Source organism: Halyomorpha halys, unplaced genomic scaffold, assembly GCF_000696795.3.
Source record: "Halyomorpha halys isolate HHAL.00 unplaced genomic scaffold, Hhal_1.1 Scaffold4154.1, whole genome shotgun sequence".
NCBI lineage: Eukaryota > Metazoa > Arthropoda > Insecta > Hemiptera > Pentatomidae > Halyomorpha > Halyomorpha halys.
In genome coordinates, this window is record NW_027108937.1 from 103435 (window position 1) to 110943 (window position 7509).

At 26.6% G+C, this 7509-nt stretch overlaps 1 long non-coding RNA gene across 1 annotated transcript; it reads left to right on the forward strand.

Moving 5' to 3' along the window:
- Positions 1 to 219: 219 nt before the first annotated feature.
- On the forward strand, positions 220 to 5107 carry LOC136795714 (uncharacterized). Its single transcript, XR_010843363.1, has 2 exons — positions 220 to 358; positions 4967 to 5107. It is a non-coding gene; the product is annotated as an uncharacterized lncRNA (long non-coding RNA).
- The last annotated feature ends 2402 nt before the right edge of the window (positions 5108 to 7509 follow it).

The window sequence follows — 7509 nt, forward strand, 5'->3', positions numbered from 1 at the left end:
ATTCGTCTTTATTCAACACCAAACTTTATAAATCCTTGAATACCAAATCCAATTTAAATTAAAATTCACATTTTAAATGGAAGGAAATGAAGAACTGATTGTAGGTAGTAATTTAAGAATACTGTTTAAAAAAATCTCTTCAATTTTGCACTCTAACAATAATTTTAAAAGCATAGTTTAACATTATTCATTTTACAGCTCTGGATACAACAATGGCATTGGCCATGGTACAGATCACTGCAATAGTAGTTGTGATGGCCACTCTATTCACTGGAGGCATTTTAAGCAGATTCTTAAGCACAACAATGCAAGAAAATCACATCCCAAAACACAGCCTATGGCTACAGTTCAAGGAAAAGTAAGTTACATTAATTAAAAATAATAATATCAATCTAATAAATATATAGAGGGCAAACATCCATAACCGTCTTCCATAACAAATAACTTTACAACATTGAAATTAACTACATGTTAATATATTAAAAAAAAAATTGAATTTGTAAACACAAAAAACCTAAAACTGAATCAACAAATAGGTATGAAGTACTTCATAAACAAGTATTTAACTAGCCAAGCTTGTTTGTGATTTAAATTCTGTGTAGTAGTTTCAGCTAGAATAATACACATTAATATATCAACCAGAGTTGATCTGAAGTTAACTGCATAAGTACTTAACTGTTAAGACAACTACTTGAGAAATATTTTAAATTATTTGTACAAAAATAAAAACCAATTATTTACAACCAGCAAGTACTTTTTATTAGTTATCTTCTCCTCATACAGGTACTACACACAAAGTGATTTTTCTCTATTTTGGCATATTTATTAATGAAGAAAATTATATCAAATCTCATTTTATTTTTAGAAGAAATGTTGGCTCATCCTTGGAGGGTTAATCTTAAATAATAAATATTTGGTCATTTACTTCATAATATTGTTCATCAGTAAAAAGCGAACTATTCAAATTAATTCTTTTTCCAACTGTCATATTTGAAATTTTCTGCACTAGGATAGCAACAGACTTCTTCACAGATAGGGCCGAGAGTTTATGAATACTTTCACAAACTGGTTTATAAAAAGATTGTCTTAATCTCTTAGTTGGTATCTTCTGACATAGTTAGAAATACAAGAAGAAAATTGACCACCATTGAGAAGAAAAATAAGTAAGTTTTTAGAGATTACTTCTGATGTTCTGTTTTCTTTTAAATAATCTTCATTTTCTGATTATTTAATCAATATTCTAAAGTTCAATGAAACTTTGACTCAAATTTGATAGTAAACTAGATGATCTTAAAATCTTTGAATTTATTGTAAACAAATTACAAATTTTTTATTTTGTTTTTCATAAAATGCAGTTTTATTGATTAGTTATTCTTCATTTAATCATTATTTTAATTTTTCACTTTATACTAGAAATAAAAGGAGCTTATTTGACATTTTTTTCTTCATATATTCTTAAAAAATATTCTGCCCACCTCAGCCCGCTAACCTCTATAATCTGGACATCGATAATCTTAGAGAATATGGAACAATGACATGAGTGTACATTAAAATGAGTTAATAAACCTAAAAAATTTTAAATATTATTAAATGGTAATTCAGTGTACAAATATAAGTATTGACTCAAAATATGGTTGTTAATATTTTATATCTCTGCTCTATATCAACTATATCAAAAATGTAAAAAATTTACATCACAAGCTTGCTTCATATACTGACTGAATGAGATAAGACTTCTTTCTATAATTACAAAATAAATCTAAAATTCAAAGTAGTACATTTTTACGACAAGATGTTTTCTTATTTAAAACTTAACTTAAAATATATGAAATAAAAAGTACAATGATGAGGTATATGGTAAAAAATCAGTTATTTTTTAAATTATCATTGTTCTTAAATCAAAATAGAAATTTAAAATAATTAATCATTGAATACTTATCAATTATTTCTCAACCCAAGATCTAGATGGATTTGAAAAAATCTCTCAAATTTTCTTCCCCAAAAATGTATTATTTCTATTGTCAGAGACAATATAATATACATAGTTCTATATAGTAAAAATAAAACAGTAACTGAATTTAAAAAAAATAAATAAACTCTGATCAATATCAGCAAATATTGTGATTTTACTTTGAAATATTTTCCTCCCATTTATATTTTTGATTTCACCATTTACAAAAGAGGAATAAATCAACTTTGACAACCTAGTGGTTTTTTTTAAATATGAAATTAACAAGTTAAGCACTATAGGTACAGCAAATAAAATAAATAATTATGTTCATCAAACTTAAAAATCAAAACAAAAAAGGTAGGAGAGACTTGTGAATAAAACCACAAATATATAAATATTCATAATTCTTTAATTAATTTAAATAAAAATAATAAGTAAAATTTTTTTTTTGTACTTAGTATCATTGCATAAGCATAACAAATATATATATACAAACATCTCAAAATAAATAATATCATTGAAAACTAATCAACAAATAAAAAGATTTAAAATAAATTTAATTAGTTATAATAAAACTAATTCAACTTAAAATATAGTCAAAGTACTTTTTAGTGAAAGATAAGGCTTCATTTCAAATCAATTATCTATTTCACAAATTATAAATAATGTTCATTAAGCAGAAAAATTTTAAAGAACTCACTGCTTTTTTTGTCTATAAACATTGAATACCTAAGCCATATTAATCCTTCAATATCAATACAGAGGGCGGCGTCTTCTCTTCAACTTGCAAATCTTGGTTTTAGCCAGTTCTTCCTGTAATTTTTCTTGAATGATATTTTCAATTATTTCAGTAAATGAAGTTCTGTAAGATTCTAAGACCCAAGAAATTATTTCTGATTGTAAGCCGTTCAGAAAACCTAGACCAGTGATATCAACAAGTATACCACTCATCTGTCTGATTTCAAGTTTAGATATAGACACTATGCATTGAGGAACAAAAGTCAGAGTGATTTCCATAAATAATGAATTATTAGTGACAGTTACGTTGATTGAACCGGTTTCATAAATCCCAATTATGGAGGCAGTGTAATTTTTGAAAGTAACTTGCATTTGAGAAAAAGTAACTGTCATAGAAATTGAGATTTTATTCAACTGAGGAGAATGAGTGACGTTTACATCACCTTGTCTTTTTATAGTCGCTGGATTAGTGAATTCGCCATCAGTCGCATTAAACTGCCCTGTTAAGGGTATTCCAATGACATCATATTCAAAGCCGGTACTCAAAGGGGGTATTACGATAACTGTATCATGATGCGTTTTCAGATAGAACTTGAGCTCTTCTAAGATAACATCCATTATTAAGTCATACATACTATCGTGTCCAAAGTCATTTGTAACTATGTTATGAGAATGTTTCGAAAAACTTGCTTCACTAAAACTAAATAATAAAGAAACAAATATCACTGAGAAAAGCATGTTTCATGAATAATCACAGATACTGATAATAGAATGGAAGAAAGGAATCAGTAAACTGGATAAAGGTCACTGATATCCCCTCCTCATCCATTCACTACTAAGGATTCAACCCCAATGAGTCAACATTACTAATAGCCATAATAACACAAAAGAAATTAATATTTATTGTTTTTAATGAGTATTTAATGTATTTCAAGTTATACAAGTACTTTAATGTTTAACTATTGTATTTTTAAAACTTGTAAAATTAAAAAATATACGTAAGTAGTTATATAAATTACATATTATTTTGAAAACATATTATTTTACTACCATATTATTAGGCTATTTTAGTTTTATTATTCTTTAAAAAATTCTAATAAAAAAAAACAATTTCTGTCCCTATTTGAAGTTTTATGTATGTACCTTTCTTCATAAAGATATTGCATTAAAATAATGCAAACAAATAAAATATCTAATGACTAATATATTTTAAACACAAAAGGTGCAAGATATTAAATTAATTGTATGTTTACAAGACAAAGAAACAGAACTATCCATGTTTATCATACTATATAGAATATACTAATATGTCCATACAAAAGAAAAAATTGAAAACAAACCTCAGGCTTCAACAACTTGGTAAATCTTTGATATACTAACAAGGAAAAATAAGTTCAAAAGTTTTTATTATATTTGAGTTATATTATTTTTAAACTCATGGAATAACTGGTTAATTATAAGATCTCTTAATCTACTGAATTGATTCAGAAATACACATTTATAAATTTGTGAACATTGCTGATTAAAATTGATTCATACAATACAAACATAATAATATAATCCAAGGCAATATTATACTAGCATACATTATCATTTCCATTATGTATGTATGTATTGAATGAATTTAAGAATAAAGGAGGTTACCAAAAAAAAAAATTATATAAATTTAATGACAAAATTTTTATTTCAAAAATTCTTTGGCTACATTTTATTGAAAATTGACAATAAATTACAAAAATAAAAAAAATTTAAATCTCCTTTTTGAAAATGACATTTACTCTAATAAAAATACCTCAAGTAAGATAAATAAATATTTTTAATTTTAATTTTTTTTTTTTTCGAACCCTCTAAAACAGAAATAAAAAGTGAATTAGTAAGTGCATTACTGTGAAAAAAGAAAAGTAATTCGTGTTGTGTCTTACCTTTTACTACCTTTAGTATTTTAAGGTTACCTGTTATATTTAATTTTACATATGAGCTATCCATTCAAGGAGCTATTTTGAGTCCAAAGGTGAGGGGCCTCCTCGTGTTGTTTAATTTTTAGAAGTTTATTAGTTGAATATATAGGATTGATTCAAGGACAAGATGGTCCGGGTGGTGGTAAGAAAATAACTCAAAATAGTTTTATAATATTTTTAAAGTAATTTATTTCTCATTATTTATGCATTATGCATCAATGTTAAGTATTTTGATTAACTTGTAATATTAAAAAAATAAATTAATAAAATTCTGTAAAATGGTATCTATACTAACCATTGCAACATTTTTGTTTCACAGAAATCCACATCATGAATATGAAAAAGGATATTCATCTATGAATAACTTTGCAGAGCACAATGGTCACATAGAAGCAAATTTATTTTAAGTGATATGTAAAATAAATTAGTTTATAAGTAAAGGTAAAAAAAATTATTAAAACAAATTCATTAATTAATAATTCAAACCCTTCCCAATCAAGACACTTTTATTATATATAATATAATATCCTTATAAAAAATTAATAAACATAAATAATTATTAAACTTACATTATATATTTTTAGTTCTCAAGTATTGCAATAACTACTACAACCGTTAACAGCTAAATTATATAAGCTTCCTGATTTTAAATTCAATGGAAGGAAAAGATTGTCATGGTGCAGTCAGTAAAGTAACATCAAACACAAATAAGTGAAACTTATACCAAACATAACAAAAGAAGATAAAATATAATATTGCAAAGGTAAGAAAGAATCTAGACAAAAAGATAACATAAATTGAAAATATCCATTTGTTTTTTTGTTTTTACTCTACTGACCCCACCTCTGACCATCTTCTTCTCTCTTATGTGTTATTAAATTTATTGGAAAAAAGGGTACTCATGTCAGTACAGAATGAGAGATGAGTAAGGAGAGTATGAGATGGTACATAAACAACTAATACTAACTTATATTCTTATTTTAACCCTTTGATGCATGATTTTTTGAATATGTGTTATTAAATTTATTGGAAAAAAGGGGATGTGAGTACAGAATGAGGGATGAGTAAGGAGAGGATGAGATGGTACATAAACAACTAATACTAACTTATATTCTCATTTTAACCCTTTGATGCATGATTTTTTGAATCATGTTAAATAAATTCTGGATGACAAAATTGTCACAGAATTACGGAAAAATTAAGTAAAAGATTCTAGCAATGAGATTTCCTGGAAAATTTGAGAAAAACTAAATGATATCTCCAATTTTCACAAAGTTGGATTTAGCTTTTTAGTAAAACTTATAGCCATCAATACTAAATATATATTTTTTTTCTTCTCTTAGTAGTAACCCAATGCAACAGGAGTTTATTTAAAAATTGTACTTACATGATGAGAAAACGCCTACAATACCTATGTAAAGTGGAGTTAACATTGAACATGTAATTAGTATTATACTAAGAATATTAAAAAGATAAGAGAACAAAAAAAAAAAAAAAATGATAAAATAAAACATGAGGTTGGAGGAAAGTAACTAATTATAAAAAACAAAAACTAAAAGTACAGGAATAATAAAAATAAAAACAGTAAATATGCAGGAATTGTATTATAACAAAACATAATAAAAATATCGTAAATTAAGTTAAACATATTATCATATAGTTCCATAGTGGTACTACAATGTATGTACAATGTGGTATATTGAGGTATAAATATTCATTTTTTCATTAATCCAATTTTTATTTTTTCACATTTCACTATTGAACGTACTACGTCTGATAATCACATTTGAGTTGGTTTGATTTCCTTGAAGATCGATATTAGATATTTAGGGTGTGCACTCTCTTTATTCTATTTTTTTGAGATATTAAATTACGAAAGTGGCCATGTATCTCAGTGCGTTAGGAAAATTTTTATTAAATTAAAATTTTGTTGTTGGTACAAGGTACAGTCGAAAAGATTGTGAAGTTTCTCGTCGCAGTTACAGAATCAGTGTTTGTTATATAGAATCTTTTAAAGTGTTTAGACGGTCTGTGTTGTCAGTTTGTAATTTATAATTTTTGTTTGGTTATAGTTTTGAGGTGTTATGTCTTTGTGAAGTGGTTGTCCTTTAATCGAAAATTGCCAGCATCTGTCCCAGTCCTGAATGAGGTCAGTTCTAATAATTTTTTTTTAATGAAGGATAGAGGAACTGAACTATAGTCACTGGGTAACTGCTGAGTATCGCAAGCGGCAGATTAGGCCAAGCTGTCGGCTCTTTCATTGTCGTAGACCCCACTGTGACCTTTAATCCATTATAGTGTAATTTTAATATTTCCATTCATAATTTTAATTATATTTTATCTAATTTCTTCGTGGTTTTACGGATTTTTGATAGTCTTTTAATATTTACTTGTCCCTGTCAATATTATAAGATAAGGGGCTGCATGAGTATGTAGCCTATGGCCTTAATTACAGCTATTTTTTCAACTTGATTAATGGAGCAATGTGAACCCAGCCTGTGTTTTTCGTCGTAGTATGAATATGTAATGTAAAAGCACACCTAGTGTTTTATTTGTTTCCTTCGGTCAGTAAAGATATCGATTGTTAAGAAGTTGGAATTGTAAGTATTCAATGTTTAGCTTTTACATCTAGTTCAATACTGTTTTTTCCGATGTCTTTGGGTTATAGTTCTGTTTTTTAATTTTACAAAGTGTCGTCAGTTCTATTATTGTGTATCTTATCGGTAGTATTCCTGTTAAGGTGCATGTCCCTGGCCCGGCACTTTTCGAATTTTGAGTTGAAACTTATACACGAATTAGTACCTAATTAGTACGAATTCGTACTAAAATTTCAGAATTAGTACCCAAAAAGATCGCGAGTTA